The sequence below is a fragment of the Heterodontus francisci genome, chromosome 4, assembly GCF_036365525.1.
Source record: "Heterodontus francisci isolate sHetFra1 chromosome 4, sHetFra1.hap1, whole genome shotgun sequence".
NCBI lineage: Eukaryota > Metazoa > Chordata > Chondrichthyes > Heterodontiformes > Heterodontidae > Heterodontus > Heterodontus francisci.
Window position 1 is genome coordinate 95,890,236 of NC_090374.1, and position 21,835 is coordinate 95,912,070.

Sequence of the window (21,835 nt, forward strand, 5' to 3'; positions counted from 1 at the left end):
CTAAGTAAACAAAACAATGCCCAACCTTTGAGAAAGGAGACACTTTGTACTATTTGACCACGAATTCAGAGCCGAAACGATTAACTAATCGCGTACAATGCCGTCTGTTGATTGGCCAAAGGAAGCCCCGCCTCTGCAAAATCATTGGTTTGTCAATGGTTTAATTCCAATTTATCAGGCGTTGATTGGTTAGTTTGGTTGTCATTCTTCCCCCGCGGTTGAGTTTCCGCTGTCAAAACCTCTCGAGTGAGAAAAGTGTTTTTTGTGAATATAGAAGTAGTTTTTTGTGGTGTGCTGTAAATGGATGTTTGCAGTGGGCGGCTTGGTGCTCACTGAGGAGTCGCCTGGTACCTGAGCGGAGAGCGTGGGGTAAGTTATTCTTTCCTCGTCTCTGACACTTTAAATCCGCTGCAAGTTTCCGATCGCTCTGGCACATTACAGTGTAACATTACAGTGTAACATTACTGCCCAGTTACACAATGCAAAATGTTCTTGTATCATTGATTACCTTTTACTTTCCCTCTCTCTATCCATTGCTGTTAATATAATGTGAATGTGAGCTGCAGCCGGAAAACTACTGTAGATGCTGGAAATCTGAAATAAAAACAAAAAATGCTGGAAATATTTCCAGCACTTTTTGTTTTTATTTCAGGGAGTTACCTTGTTGCCGGGTGCTTCTTGTGAGTAGAGTGGCTGCCGAATGCAGTGCTCGGAGCTCACAGCCCTGGGCTTTGGGGCGAGGTACCGGGGCCTCGGGGAGCGAGCAGTGTCGGCGGCGACCCTGCATCTCAATGTTAACGGAGCACAGCAAACAGACATTGGACTGCAAAGTTTGCTGCTTTTACAATCAGGCTGTGGAACGATCTGGAGTCTAATGATTTGCCGCGTCAAAAAGGCTCGACAACTTTGCAATGCAGTATCGGCTGTCAGAACTGAAATGCTACTTTTTATAGGGTTACGCTGTCGCATTCGTATTCGCCACAATCATCAAACAAGTCACCTTTAGAAACCAGCAATGGCTAATTAATTTATGAGTTACAGCGACCTCGACTAGAAGGCTATTCACAAATATTTGAAAAGAAAATGATTTGGAAGCTGCTTCAGTTCCGAAATTCAACCAGGAAACAGTGTACATTCCTTTTTATCATAGCGCCTGGACCCTCCACCGACCCCCCCCAGCCCCCGCGCCAAGTAAATCTTCTGGCCTGTGCGATAATAAGTATTTACATGGAGAGAATAGCCAACTAATGAAAGAACACATTTTCACACTTTTATCCACCCTTATATTCTATAGTCAATCAACACAAGTATCGAATGATACAATGGTGACAGCACAGAAAGAGGTCATTCAGCTTGTCTGTGCGGGCTATCTGTAAAGAGCGACACAGTTAGTCCCACTCCCCTGCCCTTTCTGGTAGCCCTGCAAATTTGTTTTCTCTTCAGATAATTATCCAATTCCCTTTTGAAAGCCATGATTGAATCTGCCTCCATCGCACTCTCAAACAGTACATTCCAGATCCCAGCCACTCCCTGCGCTAGAGCATTTCCTCATGGCGCCTCTGGTTAAAGGACTGCTACCTGACCCGAACCCGATGGGGCCCGATGACATGTGTCTGGTTCGGGTCAGGTCAGGTTGCAGTTCCGGGTCCGGCATTCGGGCTCAGTTCGGGCCGGGTCGGACACGCTATATCACAGGTAAGTGTCTCCACTGTTAATTTAATTTTTGAATTAGAAAGGTGGTTTTGTTAGTTATTTTAAGTTTGTGCAGGTCAGCAACAAAGCAACAAGGTTGGGCGCGGGAAAAAATGGAAGGACTCGGGCTGGGTCGGGCTCGGGTCGGATGTGGTTCTGTCGGGCTTGGGTCGGGTTTTTTTTGCAGACCCGAGCAGGCCTTTACCTTTGGTTCTTTTTCCAGTCACCTTAAATAGGTGTCCTCTGGTTCTCAACCCATCCACCAATGGGAATGGTTTCTCCTTATCTACATGATTTTGAACACCTTTATCAAATGTCCTCCGAACGTCTCAAAAGGGAACAGCCTCAGCTTTGCCAATCTAACCATGTAACTGAAGTGTCTCATCCTAGAACCATTCTCATAATCTTTTCTATTCCCATATGCCTTATTAATTGCTTTCTCACCCTGCCCTGCTACCTTCAACGATTTGTGCGCATATGCCTCCAGGTCCTCTGCTCCTGCACCACCTTTAGAATTGTATCCTTTATTTTACATTGCCTCTCCTCATTCTTCTAACTAAAATGTCACAATTTACAGCATTAACTTTAATCTCCCACATGCCTACCCAATACACCAGTCTGTCTACGTCCTCTTGAACTCTAACACTATCCTCCTCATGTTTGCAATTCTTCCAAGTTTTGTGTTATCTGCAAATTTTGAAATTGTGCCCTGCACAGCCAAGTCAAGGTCATCAATATAGATCAAGAAAAGCAAAAATAAGTACTCAGAAAATGATTTCACTTTGCAAAATGGATCCCAAGATAACAGCAATAACTTGCATTTATAAAGTGCCTTTTAATGTAGTATACATCCCAAGTTGCTTCGTAGGAGCACTATCAAACAAAATTTTACATGAGGGAAAATTTGAGTTGATGACCAAAAGCTTGGTCAATGGAGTTTTAAGGAGCGACTTTAAAGAGGAGAAAGAGCTTGAGAGGGTTAGGGAGGGAATTCTAGAGCTTAGTGCGCAGGTAGCTGAAGGAATGGCCACCAGTGGTAGAGTGATTAAAATTGGGGTTGTTCAAGAGGCAAGATTGGAGCAGTGCAGAGATCACAAAGGTTTGTAGGGCTGGAGGAGGTTATAGAGATAAGGGGGAGGGGGTGCGGGTGAGGCCTCGGAGGATTTGAAAGTAAGGATGAGAATTTTACAATCAAGGCATTGCTGCACTGAGAGCCAATGTCAGCAAGTACTGGGATTTTGGGTGAATGGGAATTGATGCAAGTTAAGAAACAGGTAGCAGAGTTTTGGATGGATGAGGGTTTCAGCAGCAGATGAGCTGAGGCAGGGGCTGAGGTGGGTGATGTTACAGAAATACAAGAAGGCAGTCTTGGTGATGGGGCGGATATGTGGTCAGAAGCTCTTTTCAGGGTCAAGTAGGATGCTGAGGTTGTGAACAGTCTGGTTTTGGGAACAGTCTGGTTCAGCATCAGACAGTAACCTGGAAGAAGGATAGAGTCAGTGGTGAGGGAACAGAGTTTGTGGAAGGGACCAAAGAGAATGGTGTCCGTCTTTCCAATATTTAGGTGGAGAAATTTTTTATTCATCCAATACTAGAGGTTGGACAAGCAGCATGACAAAACAGAGACAGTGAAGGAGTCGAGTGAGGCGATGGTGAGGTACAGCTGGCTGTAGTCAGTGTACATGTAAAACCTGACATGTTTTCGGATGATTTCATTGATGTAGATGAGAAATCGGGGACGGTCAGGAATAGATTCTTGGGAGGACTGCAGAGGCGATGGTGCAGGAGTGGGAAGAAAAGCCATTGCAGATGATTCTCTATGACTGGATAAATAAGGTTGGAACCAGGAAAAGGAAGTCACTTCGGATAATAGTAAGAAATGCCTTTTAAAAAAAGAAAAATCGTTTTCTTAGTCTCTGTTGAGTGAATTTGAAAAGTGTTCCATATTTCTTTCAGCCTCGTCATAATATGATTGTCATTTTGAAGGAAGTACTGTTGGTGGGAGAAAGAAGTTGGTTAATATAGAACATAGAACAGTACAGCACAGTACAGGCCCTTCGGCCCACGATGTTGTGCCGAACCTTTAACCTACTCTGAGATCAAACTAACTACCTACCCTTCATTCTACTATCATCCATGTACCTATCCAAGAGTCGCTTAAATGTCCCTAATGTATCTGCTTCTACTACCACCGCTGGCAGCGCATTCCACGCACCCACCACTCTCTGTGTAAAGAACCTACCTCTGACATCTCCCCGAAACCTTCCTCCAATCACCTTAAAATTATGCCCCCTGGTGATAGCCCTTTCCGCCCTGGGAAAAACTCTCTGGCTATCCACTCTATCTATGCCTCTCATCATCTTGTACCCCTCTATCAAGTCACCTCTCATCCTTCTTCGCTCCAATGAGAAAAGCCCTAGCTCCCTCAATCTTTCTTCGTAAGACATGCCCTCCAGTCCAGGCAGCATCCTGGTAAATCTCCTCTGCACCCTCTCTAAAGCTTCCACATCCTTCCTATAATGAGGCGACCAGAACTGAACACAATATTCCAAGTGTGGTCGAACCAGAGCCTTATAGAGCTGCAGCATAACCTCGGGGCTCTTAAACTCAATCCCCCTGTTAATGAAAGCCAACACACCATACGCCTTCTTAACAACCCTATCAACTTGGGTGGCAACTTTGAGCGATCTATGCACATGGACCCCACGATCCCTCTGTTCCTCCACACTGCCAAGAATCCTGTCTTTAAGCCTGTATTCTGCATTCAAATTCGACCTTCCAAAATGAATCACTTCACACTTTTCCAGGTTGAACTCCATCTGCCACTTCTCAGCCCAGCTCTGCATCCTGTCAATGTCCCGTTGCAACCTACAACAGCCTTCCACACTATCCACAACTCCAGCAACCTTCAGTTCATCGGCAAACTTGCTAACCCAGCCTTCCACTTCCTCATCCAAGTCATTTATACAAATCACAAAGAGCAGAGGTCCCAGAACAGAACCCTACGGAACACCACTGGTCACCGAGCTCCATGCTGAATACTTTCCATCGACTACCACCCTCTGTCTTCTATGGGCCAGCCAATTTTGTATCCAGACAGCCAACTTTCCCTGTATCCCATGCCTCCTCACTTTCTGAATGAGTTGTTTTGTCTGAATGTTCAATAATGATTGGGACTATATGCATGTTTCTTGTGGATTTTAACACAGTAGAGTTCATTTTGGCATATATATAGATAAAGCTGAATGCTAAAATGGAGGAATAATACACACCTGAGTATTAATCCCTGGATGCTGACAGTACCTCACTCACCTTTACTGTTCATATAGTCTGAACGTCTAAGGACCATACCATGTGATACATTTACCTACTGAGGAGTACTTACATTTGGGTTCATCCTTTTTGACTGAATACAAGAAAATGTTCGTTCTTTTATGTTAGAAGTAATTTTTGTGCTCTGTTTCTGTCTGTGATTCTCTTAATTATATGCTAAGGAAATTACATTTTAGTAATTCTATTAAACTTAATGGATTTCAACCAAAGCATGTGCATTCAATGAGTAGACTTAAAAAAAAAATAATTTGATGAAACATTATCTCTCAGCAAAAAGCTTTATATTTGTGAATGGGGTATTACAGGCAATGAGCTAAATCTCTGGCAAGACTTCCCAGTCGGCTATCATGTTTATTTGCAAACAAATGCAACTCACTTATCCTTGCCTGCATGTCATATCATGTTGTGATTCTTTGATAATTCTTGCTTTTACTGTTACTTCTTGATGAGGCAGTCACTGGAAACAAAGGGTAACTTGATTGTTGGTATCAGTAGATTAGTCCAGTTTGCCTAAATAAACATGTGATTTGCACTAATGGGCAATATTTGTTAAGCAAACAAATGATTTTAGACCATTAAGTGATAATTCTGATTCATGCGGTCACAGTTCCTAGAAAGATGTGCAACACAGTTTTAATGTAGAGAACAGTTTTGAGGTTTGCATTAATTGGATGTCCAGAAATCAGCTCCTTCATATTTCTCAGTTGCGGCCTATCCTAACTTTTATTTTGGTGTTTTTAAAGCTTCTCCATAGTATTGTGCCTTCTTGGACAGAATTTCATTGTCGCTGACATTGTGGGTAATGCACAGATTACAAGGGTGGATAAAGAAATTTAGCTGATTTCTTCATGTTTTATTCATAGGCAAATCCAGGATTTCATGCCTGCTTTTAATCTGTTGTATGTGTTTTAATCCTGGGTATAGACTTTTGCATTTTATCTGGAAAAAGTTCCAGTGACAGAACTGTATGTGATGTTTCTTCCAATAATAAAATAATAGACGAAATAAAAATTCTATATAGATGACAATACTGAACTTTTGAGACCATCTTTGTGTTCAGATTGCTTGCTGACTTCATCAGGAAGTCCAAAGTCATGTCTTTAGGCTCCTGTCAAAACTTACACTATCTCAAACCCCTTTCCTTGGCCACTTGCTTAGGTGGAAATACACCATGCAAAATTTTGACATCCTATTTGACCCTGAGTCGATGTTCAGATTTCACATCATCTCCCTTACCAAAGATCGATTACTTCTTCTACAATGTTGTCTGCCTCTTGTGTCCCCCTCCATCACCATCACCCACAATGCTGTAACCCTTTGTCACCTCTAGACTCAATTTTCTTCCATCTTCCATAAACTCCAAATTGTTTGAAACTCAGTTTTGTGTACTCTGACCCACAGTAAGACCTGGTGACCTATCAGTCCTGTTCTAGCTGACTTCCATTGGCTCCTTGTTCCACAACATACTGAATTTTAAATTCTCATCCTCCTCTTCAAATGCCTCGATGTTCTTCCCATTTCACATCTCTGCAACCTTCTCTTTTGTATTCCCTCCCTCCAATTCTTTGCCTGACCTTTTGTGCATTACCATTACCCTTGCCCTTCACTCCTTTGGTGACAGAGCATTAAATCACTCTGCCTCAATCACTGAAATTTCCTCCATAAAACCCTCCGCCTCTCCACTTCTCTTTGCAACTTTTAAAAATCTTGTCAGCATTCATCTTTTCAACAAGTTTGCAGTCACCTCCGTTAACTATGCACTATGGTATGTTGTTCATTCTTTTATTTCTTTTATCCATTTTATTTTATTTTTACCTTTCTTGCTCTGTTAAGTGCCTTGAAAAATTTTCTATGTTAAAGGCAAGTTAAATAGAAAGGTGTGAAAATGAGGACACTGGAAATTTGAAACAAATAGAAAATACTGGAAACTCTCAGCATGTTGGTCAGCATCTGTGGAGAGAACAGGCAAGTTAACATTTGAGATGAGGACCTATTTATTTTATTCATTCAAAGGATGTGGGCATTGCCTGCAAGGCCAACATTTATTGCCCATCCCTAATTGCTCTTGAGAAATTGTTAGGACCAGGTGAGAAAGGTGTCTTGGGGTCTTTTACTATCGTCACCTGGTCTCATTGTAACAGGGTTTAATTTTAAATATACTGGGCTGAATTTTACAGGCCCCTCGATGCCGCAGATCATGGCGTGGGAGCCGGTAAAATTCTGCGGGGAGAGGCCTGCCTCGACCCACAATGTTGAGAAGGGCCTGCCGCAAATTACCGCGGCAGGGGACCTCCGTGCAGCCCCCCTGCCGTATGGCAGCAGCACCCCAATTACAATATGGCAAACGGTACTTACCTCTGCAGATTATGCAGCCCGCCGCTTCTCCATGGACACCTTCGGATTTTTTGCTGAACGGGCGGCCGTCACGTCCCACCCCTTTCACGATTAGAAAAGCTGGTGGGTCCTCAGAGGCAGAAGGTAAGTTCCTTTTCGGGGTATCACTCTGCATTCTGAAAGGGAGGAGGGGACACACCGGGGTCTCACTCTGCATTCTTAAAGGGAGGAGGGCAGAGGATATTCAGGGGTCTTGCTTTGTATACTAGAAGGGAGGGGGGATACACCATGGTCTCACTCTGCATTCTTAAAGGGAGGAGGGAGGGGGATATTCAGGGGCCTCACTCTGCATACTAGAAGGGAGGAGTGAGGGGGATATTCAGGGGTCTCACTGTGCATACTGGAAGGGAGGAGGGAGAGGGTCTGGGATTACTGGAGGGAAAGTTCTGCAGGCATGAAGGGAGGTACTGTGTACCTTCTCTCCATAAACAGTGTATGCTCTGTGTTTATTCGTGTTTGTGAAGGAGCAATGGCACTCTAGTCACCCTGTGAGTGGGGAGGGTGCAAGAAAGGTTATGAGCATTAAGATTATATGGATGGTGGGGGCAATCGATTCAGCTGGTAGGATCTTGATGTGGTCATGCTGTGCCACTCAATGTTGGCCAAGATGGGCAGTGCTCATCGCACACCACATAGTTGATCCATGAAAGCAGCTGATGTACCCGTCAACACCAATCCATGCCCTGTTAGAAACCTTCGAATACATGAAGAGTTCAACCTTATTTATCACATGGAAATAGGTGTGGCTCATCCTACATTGTGTGATCCACTGCTCCCGAGGATCCGTATGCGCCAGAGGCAATATTAATAGGCAGGTGTGATCCATGTAGAGGCCCCCGGTTGTGAGCAGCAGCCCCCAAGGGGAGCTCATGCTTATGTTTGCCGTGCATCTACCCACATGACATACCATTGGATGTCAGAGCACCAGTGTCAGAGGTGATTGCGCATGTAGATAGAGTGGTGACACGACTCTGTGCCCTGCTGAAAGATGACCTGCAGCTCATGGGCTCCGGTGGACATCCTATGTTCCCGATGGTGGGGGAGTCCAGAACCAGGGGTCATAGTCGAAGGATACGGGATAATCCGTTCAGGGCTGAGATGAGGAGAAATTTCTTCATCCAGAGAGTGGTGAGCCTGTGGAATTCGCTGCCACAGAAAGCAGTTGAAGCCAAAACATTGAATGTTTTCAAAAAGGAGTTAGATATAGCTCTTGGGTCTAAAGGGATCAAAGGGTATGGGGCTAAAGCCTGGAACAGGCTACTAAGTTGGATGATCAGCCATGATCATAATAAATGGCGGAGCAGGCTCGAAGGGCCAAATGGCCTACTCCTGCTCCTATTTTCTATGCTACGATGCCTTTTGTCCTCATAGTGGCAGTGGTTCTCAAGCTTGATGCCAATGAAGCTTTGGAGGGGCCCACCAGAGACCTTTGTGGGGTCACTCAGTCAGCAGTGCACCGCTGCATCAGGGAGGTCACTGATGCCCTGCACCAGAGGGCCGGTGAGTATGTCCACTTCAGGAAGGACTCTTACAGCCAGGCCCAGAGGGCCATCGGTTTCGGCACCATTGGCAGACAACCATAGGTTGTAATTTTCATATACTGCATTCGTGGCCATCAGGCCTCCTGCCAGGTTAACACCTGCAGACGTCATCATTAAAGGAATCCTTTCCATTTAGGTGAAGCTGGTATGTGATCACGCAGATGCTTCATGCAAATCTGTGACCGCTTCTCAGGCAGCTGTCATGACACTTGGGACCTGCACCAGTCCCAGCTGCCACTGCTGCTCACTGAACTGGCTCAGATGGAGGGGTGGCTTCTTGGAGATAATGGCTATCCCTGCAGACATGGCTCCTGACACCAGTGAGAGACCCCACCATTGCTGCAGAGGAGAGATACAACGCCAGCCACTGAGCTACATGAGCCACCATTGAGCAGGAGATCGGCATGCTGAAAGAGCGCCTCCAATGCCTGTATGGATAGGATGATGCCCTGTACTACGGGCCGAAAAGGCCAGCTCCTTTCTTTGTTGCTCTACACAACTACGCACCCAATAGGGGCCGGGCCTGGCATGATGAGGAGAGACGTCAACAGGATTCCTCCTAGGACTATGAAGATGCTGAGGACCTACAACATGAAAGATGCATGGGAGGGCAGATGGCACCCAGGCTCTGCACGCAGGGCTAGCAGTGAGCTGGGGATGTACGGCAGTGGCTTATCAGACAAAGGCTGTCTGCTCCATACGAACCGACATGGGCTCTGCAAGCCACACATCACCCTCGCTCACCTGCTGTGCACCAGTCCACATCTGCAGCATCCCTGTGTAAACCATTAGAGGCAGCAGCTGACTGAGCAAATGTCCATGTCACTGCATCTGTGGAGATGCTCATGAGTAATGGTGGCATGGCAATGATGTTATTGCATATGTTGACTCTCCTGAAGGGCTAACGGTGCAAAGAGATGTGTCATTGGTGCTACATGCTGGCACGCATCATTCGCACAGAGAAAAGGACACACATGTTGGATGTTGGTGAGGAACATTTAGTGAAAGACATATTTACATTGCTTTGACACCCTTGCATTCTCATTTGTGTCAGTGTGTTCTCTGTAAACCTCTGTAATACCTTTTCTGATGTATTTAAGTTTCACGTCCTGGAATGTGCAAAATTAAGATTATTCACCCAGGGTAGCGACATGCCTACAAGAAGGAATGTTACAATTGAGTGGGAGAAGAGGATTGCAACTTCACAGGACACTGGGACACAGCAGGGTAAGTATGTGGCGGCAAAGCGGAAAGTGCTGGGGTAACTCAGCAGGTCAGGCAGCATTTGTGGAGAGAGAAGCAGAGTTAACTTTCAGCTCTGTGAACTTGGACAAGTTAACTCTGCTTCTCCCTCCACAGAGGCTGCCTGACCTGCTGGATTTCTGCAGGACTTTCTGCTTTGCTGCCTGATTGACAGCAGCCCCATTCTTCAGCAGTCAGGTAAGTATTCTTGGACAGCTGTTAGGAAGCAGGTGCTGGGGTGCTTAAAATAGGGCCCCAGCACCTGCTGCACAGCTGTCAAAATGTCTCTCACTGCGCCAAATGTCCCGCCTCTCCCCACGTAATATGGGGAGGGCCGCTTGGCGCCGTGATGCTAATGAGCCCCTGTGCATAATATTGTGGGGGCGATGTGGCGGACGCTAAATGCGGGCACCCTGCTGAATGTAAAGGGTGCCGCTGCGCAGCACAGCGTCTGAATAAGGTTCAGCCCGCTGTGTTTTGAGCTCCCCCTTTGTGAATCCATGTTCACAGCTTTCCAATTATAAGGCAAAGAAATGAGCACACCAGGTTTTCTTTAGGTTTAAAGAAGAAAAGTGAAATTTATTAAACCTTGAACTTAAACTCTTATACGGTTAACGCCTACGGATATACAACGCGCCCACACTAGCATGCACACGCAATCGTCTTCTTTGGCCTCCTTATCTCAAGAGACAACGGATAAGCACCTAGAGGTGTTCAGTGGTTTGTGAGGCAGTGCCTGGAGTGGCTATAAAGGCCAATTCTAGAGTGACAGACTCTTCCACAGGCGCTGCAGATAAAATTCGTTGCCGGGGCTGTTAAACAGTTGGCTCTCTCCTTGCATTTCTGTCTTTTTTCCTGCCAAGTGCTAAGTCTCTTCGACTCGCCACTCTTTAGCCCCGCCTTTATGGCTGCCCGCCAGCTCTTGCGATCACTGGCAACTGACTCCCACGACTTGTGGTCAATGTCACAGGACTTCATGTCGCGTTTGCAGACGTCTTTAAAGCGGAGACATGGATGGCTGGTGGGTCTGATACCAGTGACGAGCTCGCTGTACAATGTGTCCTTGGGGATCCTGCCATCTTCCATGCGGCTCACATGGCCAAGCCATCTCAAGCGCCGCTGGCTCAGTAGAATGTATATGCTGGGGATGTTGGCCGCCTCGAGGACTTCTGCATTGGAGATACGGTCCTGCCACCTGATGCCAAGGATTCTTCGGAGGCAGCAAAGATGGAATGAATTGAGACGTCGCTCTTGGCTGACATACATTGTCCAGGCGTCGCTGCCGTAGAGCAAGGTACTGAGGACACAGGCTTGAAACCCTCGGACTTTTGTGTTCCGTGTCAGTTGGCCATTTTCCCACACCCTCTTGGCCAGTTTGGATAAAGCAGCGGACGCCTTTCCCATGCGCTTGTTGATTTCTACATCGAGAGACAGGTTACTGGTGATAGTTGAGCCTCGGTAGGTGAACGCTTGAACCACTTCCAGAGCATGGTTGCCAATATTGATGGATGGAGCATTTCTGACGTCCTGTCCCATGATGTTTGTTTTCTTGAGGCTGATGTTTAGGCCAAATTTGTTGCAGGCAGCCGCAATCCTGTCGATAAGCCTCTGCAGACACTCTTCTGTGTGGGATGTTAATGCAGCATCGTCAGTAAAGAGGAGTTCCCTGATGAGGACTTTCCGTATTTTGGTCTTCGCTCTAAGACGGGCAAGGTTGAAAAACCTGCCATCTGATCTTGTGTGGAGGAAAATTCCTTCTTCTGAAGACTTGAACGCGTGTGAGAACAGCAGGGAGAAGAAGATCCCAAACAGTGTAGGTGCGAGAACACAGCCCTGTTTCATGCCAGTCTGGATAAGAAAGGGGTCTGATGTGGCACCGGTACGCTGAATTGTGCCTTTCATATCGTCATGGAATAAGGTGATGATACTTAGTAGCTTTGGTGGACATCCGATCTTTTCTAGTAGTCCGAAGAAACCACGTCTGCTGACAAGGTCAAAAGCTTTGGTGAGATCTATGAAAGCAACGTAGAGGGGCATCTGTTGTTCGTGGCATTTCTCCTGTAGCTGGCGAAGGGAGAACAGCATGTCAATCTCTCTGCTCGAAAGCGGCTTTGTGCCTCAGGTTAGACACGCTCAGCCGGCTTCTATAGTCTGTTTAAAACGACTCGAGCGAAGGCTTTCCTCACTATGCTGAGCAGGGAGATTCCACAGTAGTTGTTGCAGTCACCGCAGTCACCCTTGTTCTTAGAGGGTGATGATATTGGCATCGCGCATGTCCTGTGGTACCGCTCCCTTATCCCAGCACAGGCAAAGCAGTTCATGGAGTGCTGAGAGTATAGCAGGCTTGGCACTCTTGATTATTTCAGGGGTAGTGCCGTCCTTCCCAGGGGCTTTTCCACTGGCTAGAGAATCGATGGCATCACTGAGTTCTGATTTTGTTGGCTGTTCGTCCAGCTCCAGATACACACATGCAAATAGGGACAGAAAAGAGCAGAAGAAAATAAAAAGGAGAGGTTTGAGGCAGTCTCTAAAAGGGGGTTTCTTGTTACTGTTTCTGTGTTTCCAGCTCGCCATAGAGTTCTTGATGGTAGACAGCTCTTACTTTTCATTGGGGCCCAGAATTCTTCTTAAACTTTGTTCACTGTAGGAGACTTTTCTCTCTTGGAGTTCATATGTCTTCAGTGGTTTCCAAAGCTGGTGAGAGCGAGATGAGAACGGACAGGAGAGAGGTGCTCTCAGCCCAGGAGCTACCAGCCTTCTGATTTCAAAATTCCTGCTGGAAGTTCAAATTCAAAAAACTCCAACAGTCAGCCAGTCATGTGACCAAACTGACCTGACTATGTCAGTTTGTGTATTCGGCCATTTTACCAGTTAACCTGGAATGCTTCAACGTCTGGTAATCAAAAGCCCATTGTAGATTAAATTGGAGCAGGGAATAGCTCCTTTGTCCTTTTTGAAGTACTTGTCTGTTGGATATCCTAATGTCTCCAGCCAAAGTCTCCAAGTGTTTTTCAAAGCAATTCTTTTTTTACCAACAATAGTTTAAAATCAATGTTCATGTGACAAAATTAATTTTCCTCATTCTTGGCAGGTGGGGGGCTTGCCTGACAAAATGCAAGTAGTAATAGTTGTTGTTGTTGAAGGATTCTATCCCTGCACCCACCTCCCTTTGGCTACCTGATGTCTTTCTCCAGTGTGCGTGTCCCTTTTAGTTACATGGATTTCAATACAAATCTCTAGCATCTGCCATGGAAATTTTATAACTTGCTCACAAATACAAAGTAGGCCTATTTCCCTGTGAGTTTCTATCCACAGAAACATATGTGTGCAGAAAAATATAAATTTGTCTTGAAACATTCATTCATTTATTTTCACTATTTCACCAGTGCTTTCATAGTTTATTCTTAGAAAATCCTATAATCTAGAGATTTTCTACTCCTTGGTTACAGATACAAACAATTATTGTCAAGGATAATTGATTTAAGTTCTATTTGCACTCTTAATCAATGTGACAAATTTTCAGCAAATGTCAGAAACAAAAATAGAAGCAAGAAAGGCAAATAATAACTCACGAACATCATGTTGTGCTTCATAATTCTACGGCTGTAATCTGGCAAAGATCTTGCCCTATTTCTCTGAATTATAGCATTTTGTCGTACAAGGTTTATTCTAACTGTAACAAACTATTACAATTATTACAGTATTAGTTTAAAAAAAAGAACTGGATTTAATTCTCTCATCATCTTTGGTCTGTCTTGGCAGGAAAGGTGCCGAGTCAATTTCATATTTTTACTCATCACTTTATTTTGCTCATAACAAAGATCAATCCCTTTCTTGATTTTTATGGTATAGTATTCTTACCCTTTATATATGCAGTGCAAACTTTACCAAGCCATTTTCAGATTCTGATATTTCAAATGTATTGCTGTAATGTGTGTACCCTCTTGTGGTAATTTAAAACCTGTGACTGATTTAAAGCAGCAGCCAAAACTAGATAAGAGTGTTTAATGTTTGCCACATTTTGTTTTAATTTAAATTTCACCATCTTGGATTACATTGTCTGTTTAGTTTATCTTTCAAAGTAAAAAAAAAATTGTTAGTACCACTGTCTGTTGTTGGAAAGTGCAGCTTAAGGGAGATTGATATATTTGAGAGGTTTGAAGCAACAATACGATGGTGATTTCACAACCTGGGATCCTGAGATGTGAAAAAGAGTACATAGAATTACATAAAATGCAGCACAGAGACAGGCCATTCGGTCTCACTTGTGTCTGCTCATGTTCATATTCTGTGTGAATGTCCTCCCACTCTAACTACTTCTTCCCACCCTGCCCCATTTCCCATTATGCCATTCTCCATCAGGTATGCATCAATCTCCCATAGCTGTTCGGTTTGAACCAAGAAGAATATATACTGTCGAGCAGTTCATTAATTTAGACTGCAGATACAGAGCTGGAAAATCTGACGATAAAATTAATAAATATCAAGTAAGATTTAAAGCAGAAGAACTTACCTCTGAGAAAACTTTGATATGTGGTAATGGACTCCCATTAGAACAGTTAAGACCTGCATTGGTTGACACCTTATAAATATCAACTAAATATTTAAGAATGGGATTGAGCATTACAAAGATAGAAACAAATGTGCAGGATAATATGCTTTGTGGAACATCTCCTGAGCTATAGGGAACAAAGAAAGGAAGGTACCCAAGATTAAATAATCTTGGATGTAAATTTCAGTGTTTCAGTGCAAGAAGTTTTGCTCCATTTAGCTTTGGGGAAGGTGAGAATGGATAGAAACTTTCCTCAGAAAATTAATGGCATGAATAGCTTTTTCCATTCCATGCTTTTATGAAAACGCAATCCTGCCATTACAAACAAGTTTACGTGGCGAATTCAGAGCAAGTATATTCCAGGTGAAATAGGGTTAGAGGACAGAGATAATTGGACCAAGATAAGGCCAAGGTAATTCAGTTCCCATTTTAAAGCAGTATGTTTTGCCTTTAATTTCCATTATAAATTTCTACATCAACATTATAATTATACCCTCTCACCAGTTCTCATTATAAATGTGCACATAGGAATTTATAAAGGATAATGCTGATAGGAAATGAATGCAGTATAACATTTAAAAAATATGTCAACACCCCTGACATTTGTTCAAAAAATATACAATTGACATTAACTTGATTAAATTTATCTACTGAACTGCATTTTGTTCCTTCTTTAAATTTTTACTTCAAGGCCTGAGCCTGTCTCAAAAATCTGGGCTTTGACTGGATGTTTCTATGTCAGAAAAACTGCTGAAGTTTATTACCACCTCTATGCATGCTGAGCATGTGCATTTTACAGAATTTTCCCAAATGCTTATCAACAGGAGTGAAAGAATAACAGGGTGGGTCTCCTCATCCCAGAAGATTTGGAGTATCTGTGCATTTTCAAAAGATTTTTAAAGAAAGTAGAGATTGAATCATCATTTTGTTTCAGCCAAGTTTAATATTTATTTAAAACACCATGTATGATCAGTGAACAGAAACACCTGTTATTGTGGTTTGTTTGATGATTAGAAAGGAACAAAGACTATTTATAGAGAATTGATTGCCGTTATTTGCTTTTGAAAATTCAATTTAAAAAAATTCTCCCTTTTAATATTTGAGACTTATGCAATTTTTTAAAAGTTCAAAACTGTAAAAATGAACTTCTGAGTAGTAATCAGGTAATTTTTGTTTGCTTATGGCAATGTATGTTTAGAGACTGAATAATTCAGCAACCTTGCTAATAGTGCTAACAATTTTCACGTCTGCACTCATGTTCCTCTTCCACACCAGGGGCTAAATTTTATCTCCAGCCGCTGGGAGCGGTGGCGGGTGAAAAAAATGGTGGCCCGCACACACAAGCTGCGTGCCGCCATGTTGCCGTGATCTAGCTCACTGCAGCTCATTTCCGTATGCAGGGTGATCTGCTCACCCCAGTCATGTGGCGGGGCGAGCTCTGCAACACTGGCAACAGCATCAGCTGCCTCTGTGCAGGCACTGGCACCATTTTTACAGGGCTGTCAGACCTGCACAGAGAGTACAAAGTTCAATGCTGGAACCACCACCCCCCCCCACCCCACCCCTCCCCGCCTACACTGTACATAAATGTCTTACCCATTTCCTACCACAATACATGGAAAATAAGTGGTAGCCCCATTCCCCCACGCCCCCAAAACACTTAAATTGAATAGTTGACCTCTTTTCCCCCCACACCCCCCACCAAACTGCATGATGTGCAGCGGTCACCCCTTCCACCCAAACCCCCGCTAGAAATGCAGAGTTGACCCTGTCGTTTTCCCCCCTCCCCCCCATCACAGTAAAAATCCTAAGTTCCCCTCTTCCCACCTCGGTCGCGCCAGCTTTCCCTGGACGGAAAAGTGAAGGCATGTGGGTGCCGCCCATCGCACTGAGGATTGTGGACAGCTGGTAAGATCGCGGGGGATGGTATGTTAATTTATTAATTCCCTTTATTTCAGTAAAGTTAGTTCCCCCCACCAAGCGGTGGTGGGGGGATGGGGGGTGATGGTGGAGCTGCCACGGAGCCTCGCTGCCGGCGGAAAAATTGGGCCCGGCAATCCCAGTGTCGGGCCCCATGGTGGGCCACTGCGATCTTCCAGCACCCCCCCCCCCCCCCGCTCCTTGCCATGGAACTCGACGTCCGGAGCTCCACAAAATTCAGACCCAGGATTGCATGCCAAGAAATTACACACTTCCAAAGAATAGTTTTTAATCCATACATTTTTAAAGAACAGAAATTTTAAATTTAAATGTTTTAATGCAAAATAGGCTGATGACAGGGAAATTGATGGCAGTTACATGAGGTCACACAAAAGAGGCCTTGAATATGTCGGGGGAGGAGGCTGAAGGACGTAAATGTGGTAGGAGGTTGAGGTTTGATGCTTTGAAATGGAACATTGGCAGTTTGGGTTCTTTTCTGTCCCATTTCCCCACAAGGCTGTTATGTATCCTACTCGATCTAGCATCCTGCAAAATGTCAAAGCAGTCTCAATGCAGTTTTGAAGTATGAATGGGTAGATCATGCATCATAAATACGCTGCCCATTGGTACTTGCCATAGATCAGCCCAACCAGCTTTTAATAATTTTCTGGGGACAGGATGATCAATAATATTGCTCTTTGCCGCACAAAAGTGCACCCCCGATGCATGATGCTGCATAGCCCTTCTTGGCAATTGCCCCCACCCCCACCAAATGTACCTGGACCAGCTGGATTCCACAGAGTAGCTGCCAAATTTCCTACAGGCCCCAATTGGCGAGCTGTTCTAAAAGCACAAGGAGCTTGTCAATGGAATTTAAATGAGGCCCGGCCATAGGAACCATTTAGGCCATTTACTCCCTCAAACCTGTTTTGCCATTCAGTAAAATCGTGGCTGATCTTTATCTGAACTCCAGTTACCCGCGTTGGTTCTGTAACCCTTAATACCCGTGTCATTTTTTAAAAATCTATCATACGAACATATGAATTAGGAGCAGGAGTAGGCCACTCGGTCCTTCGAACCTGCTCCACCATTCAATAAATTCATGGCCGAACTGATTACTCCACATTTCCACCCACCCCGATAATCTTCCACCCCCTTGCTTATCAAGAATCTATCTACCTCTGCCTTAAAAATATTCAAAGACTCTGCTTCCACTGCCTTTTGAAGAAGATATTGACCTCAGTTCTGAAATTTTCACTTGACCAAGTCTCAGCAACATTCCCAATAGCCACTACCCTTTGTATGAGGAAATGTTTCCTGCTATAATTCCTGAACTGTTTAGCCCTAATTTTAAGGTTATGTCCCCTTGCTCTGGACTCTCCCAGCAGAGGAAATAGTTTTACTCTATCTACCTTATCAAATTTTTTAATCATCTTAATCTCGATTAGCTCATCACTTAAGCTTCAATACTAAAGGGAATACAAGCCTGGTCTACATAACCTCTCCTATAATTTAACCGTTTTAGCTCCAATATTATTCTGGTGAATAGGCGCTGCACTCTGTCCAAGGTGCTGTGCCCAAAACTAAATGCAGAATCCAGATAGGGTCTGTTTTATGTAACACTGTAACATAATTTCTGTACCTTTGAATTCCAGCCCCCTTGAGACACAGGCCAATGAATCAGCATAAGTATAATAAAGCATCCAAATACCATATTGTCTTCTCTAAGTGATAAATAAAACACTCTTAACTGTGTTACTTCAGAAGCCATCCACCTTCATCCTCTGATTACTGAGACAAATTTTTAGATTTTAAATATGACTTTTTTTCAAATATCTGTGAAACAGGAAAAATTTGGAGCAAGAGAATCTTATATTTTGGGGGACACCTAAACAACCAGTGCTTTTTGGTGAGAAATACTAAAGCATTCTTCAAAAAGTTAATTAGTTGATGTTTTTATGTAGTACAGTGCCAAATTCAAGATAAAAAATTAATGAAGACCCTTTTGGCAAGTTCGAATAAAAATGTGATAAAGCATGTGATTTACCACAGTAGCAGAACATACTAACATGAAGTATTAAAAACCTTTAGTTTCTAACATTGAAAATTACATGTGCCTATGAATGACGCTTTTGTAATATGTCAACTGCCTTTGATCATGCAGGCTTCCCTGTTAGTATTAATAAAATGGTTTATAGTGAGAGATGCAATGTGACTTTTATGTTTCTGTTATCCACTTAAATTGTTGATCTGCAATGGCCGTGTGGCACTATTACAACCCCCATTAATATATAATGTATGTTAGCCAATCCTCTATCCATGCCAACAGGAAATCGAGAGTAGGGCTAAATGGGGCATTTTCAGGTTGGCAAACTGTAACTAGTGGAGTGCCACAGGGATCAGTGCTGTGGGCTCAACTACTTACAATCTATATTAATAACTTGGATGAAGGGACCGAGTGTATAGTAGCTAAATTTGCAGACGATACAAAGATAGGTAGGAAAACAAGTTGTGAGGAGGACACAAAGTGTCTGCAAAGGTGATACAGAGGGATCTGGGTGTCCTTGTACATGAATCACAAAAAGTCAGCATGCAGGTACAGCAAGTAATTAGGAAGGCAAATGGAATGTTGACCTTCATTACAAGGGGATGGAGTATAAAAGTAGGGTAGTCTTGCTACAACTGTACAGGGCATTGGTGAGACCACACCTTGGGTACTGCGTCCAGTTTTGCTTGCCTTACTTAAGGAGGGTGTTACGACCAGGCGGGAAAGGTGTCCCGGGGTCCCTCTCAGCCTTCATCTGGTCTTACTGTAACAGGGTTTTATTTTTAAACACAGTGTTTTAGCTTCCCCTTGATGAATCCTTGTTCACTGCTTTCCAATTATAAGGCAAAGAAATGAGCACAAACAAGCTTTCTTATGTTTAAAGAAGAAAGATGGAAATTTATTAAAACTTAAACTCTAATTCGGTTAACGCCTATGGATACATGACACACCCACACTAGCATGCATAAGCGATACACACATGCAGATAGGGACAGAAAAGAGAAGAAGAATAAAATAAGTGGAAAGGTTTGAGGCAATATCTGAAGAGTTTTTGTTATGGTTCTTCGAGCTCACTTTCGAATCCTTTTGTAGGTTGATCTTGCTTTTCGTTGGAGTCCAGTATTCTTCTAAAACCTTGTTCACTGTAGGAGACTTTTCTCTCTTGGGGTTCATGTGTCTTCAGTGGGTTTCAGTTCCGTAAGAAAGAGATGGGAGCAGACAGGAGGAGAGGAGGTCTGCTTCAGTCCAGGAGCCAAGAGCTTTCTGAGTTCAGAAATCTCTGTGGCAAGTTCAAAACAACCTGCAACAGCCAGTTAGTAATGTGACCAGCTTATCTCACCAGTCCTGGCCCTTGTGGATTGTCTTGTCCTAGCAGACCTTGGAATGTCTCCTCTACACACAATACCTGGTGATCAAAGGTCCATTGTGGGTTGAATTGGAGCAGGGAATAGCCCCTTTGTCCTTTCAAGTACTGTCTGTTAATATGCAAAAATGTCATTGTGACAGAATGCCAGTTCTTCAGAATGGTGTCCACACTTGATGGAGTCAAGCCGAGTCCTGAAAGAATCTCAGCCATCTCTGGGATGGAAGCCCCAAGAGATAAGAGAGAGTTGAGAAGTTTCCTTGGTTTGATACAATACATGAGCTCCTTTATTCCACACATGTCGGAACACAGCAAACCTGCAGGAGCTGATGCAAGAAGATGTAGAGTACCAGTGGTCAGAGTCACATGACAGGAGTTTCAACAAACTCAAAGGGTAGTATGCAAGGGACATGTCTGTCATACTACGACAGAAAGAAACCTGTCACTCTGCAAGTAGATGCTTCCACAATGGGACTAGGAGGATCCCTGGTATGAGAGGGAAAGCCAATAGCATTTGCATCCAAAGCTCTAACATCAGCTGAGACAAGGTATGCCAACATGGAAAGAGCTTTTGGCAGTCGTGTATAGATGTGAGAAGTTCCACACATCTCTATGGGAGAAAGTTCATAGTGGAGAGTGATCATCACCTCAGCAATACGAGTTCTATTTGCTGAGCAAGGGATTCCTGAAAGGTTAATATGTGACACCCAATTTACATCCAGAGAATTTAAGGAATTTGCTGACCAGTATGGGTTCAAAACCATTACCTCATCACCACACTACCCACGGGGACACGGATTTATAGAAAGACACGTCCAGACGGTCAAAAGAACCCTTGTGAAATGCCAAGAGGCCTTATTGTCACTCCAATCCACACCTCTCAAGGCTGACATGAAATCACCTGCAGAGCTGTTGAAAGGACAAGAAAATATAAGACTACTCTGCCAAGCAATATACATCCTTCAAGTGACCAGTAGGAAGTGAGACAACAACTCACTGAAGCACAGGTCAAAGGAGAGCAACACTTCAACAAGTATGCTAAATCCCTACCCGAGCTGTTGAAAGAACAAACTGTACCCGCACAGGGTCCAATCATGAAAACCTGGAGCCCAGCAAAAGTTGTTGGTGAAGCTGAGACCCCAAAGGTCATATATCATTGAGACTGAAACCGGTATCCAAATGAGAAGGAATAGAATCCATATTCGACCTACACCTGAGCTGGAAAAACAGAAAAGACCATCAACAACACCAGAAACATCACTATCCAGCAAGACCACATGAACAACATCACCAGCAAGTGACACAACATCGCCTGTACAGCGTGCCAACTCAACACTGACAGCAACAAATGCCAAATCTGCAAGATGGAGGTACAACATTTTACCACCCAAGTGATCCCGTGAATAATATTTTTTAGAGAAAGAACACACGCTATAAAAGACTCTAAAAAGGGGTTCAGATTATTTCCAAAAGGCAGTTGATAATCTTCTTTAGTTATATTGACAGTTATATTGATTATGTTTTAAAGAAAGAGGGATGTTATTGTTGTACTATCTGTAAAGTGCTAGGAACTAGTTGTTATGTGTAAGTGTTCCAGTGGGGCCACATTCACGGCTGAACTGGAGAGTCATGGATTATGTAACACAAAACCAGTTTCACCAGTTCTACATCAGGCAGCATGGTGAATGAATGATTATACAAAGACTCCAGCCTTTCCAATTTTAAAGTGTGATTATTTTCAACATCTGGGA

The 21,835-nt window shown here is 43.8% G+C and overlaps 1 protein-coding gene across 2 annotated transcripts in view; it reads left to right on the forward strand.

Moving 5' to 3' along the window:
* The first annotated feature begins 254 nt into the window (after window positions 1-254).
* LOC137369154 (tumor necrosis factor alpha-induced protein 8) overlaps window positions 255-21,835 on the forward strand; it is a 189,295-nt gene continuing 167,714 nt past the window's right edge. Inside the window, exons 1-2 of one of the 2 annotated variants that reach the window (XM_068029895.1) lie at window positions 255-369; window positions 3,417-3,564. The gene's annotated coding sequence lies outside the window, so the exon portion shown is untranslated. The remainder of the gene's footprint in view (window positions 370-3,416; window positions 3,565-21,835) is intronic. The other variant, XM_068029893.1, reaches the window with a different exon arrangement.